This window comes from Homalodisca vitripennis, chromosome 1 (genome assembly GCF_021130785.1).
Source record: "Homalodisca vitripennis isolate AUS2020 chromosome 1, UT_GWSS_2.1, whole genome shotgun sequence".
NCBI classification, from domain to species: domain Eukaryota; kingdom Metazoa; phylum Arthropoda; class Insecta; order Hemiptera; family Cicadellidae; genus Homalodisca; species Homalodisca vitripennis.
The window spans coordinates 7982537-7983414 of NC_060207.1; positions in this window are offsets into that span (position 1 = coordinate 7982537).

Consider the following 878-nt stretch of genomic DNA (forward strand, 5'->3'; position numbering starts at 1 on the left):
CCAAATAGTAAACAAATAAAATTCATAATGAATTTTAATTATATAACCTCTTTAGTAACTTATTAACACATGTAACTGGACTTATCTAACTTTGTGGTTGGTTTCATGCAATCCTTGAACATTTCGGTTTTACCTGCAAAGTCCAATGTCATCTTCATAGCATACTGATGTATGGTAGTTCGACCGTTGCTGACAATTCACTTTCTCATCTGTCAGTTAATTATAATCAGGAGTTGTATTTTTTTAAAGCTTACTTATACAAAAAACATGATGGTCTGTACTGACCTTATAAAAATGTACATAGGGTATCTCAGCTTTTTGTTGGTACTTTGCTTAAAATCTCGTTGTGGATCCTATAAGATCATGTCAATGAGCAAAAATTTCAAACGTAATATAAGCAATTAAGTACATCGTATAACAGGAAATATCAACTGTGATATTAAAACCCTAATTTAATATAATTCCCGAAAAACTGTATTTCGGCCAACGTCGAATACCTTACGCATAACTGGCTACCGATTTGATATTGTCCATGTCAACGTAATAAAAGTCTTGAGTCAGTCCGCTATAAATGTACACAATCAAAATTATCTTGAAAAGTAATTGTTACACTATCAATGGGATCGATTAGAGCAACTAAAATATGAATGGACAAATTTAACATATTTAAAATGAGAAAAAGTTAAAGTGCACGCTAACTAGTCCTTTATATGTGTGTTTACTTACTGCTCTTGGTAGTTTGTATTATGACGTGCATTTTGTAATGTTTATCTGTTAAACTGTCAATTCTCAATGGTTTCCTTGGCAATAAATTGGTTGTAAGTGTAATTCTGCATTCATTTAGGTACGCTAAAGTGTTACTGCTTGTTTTATTATAT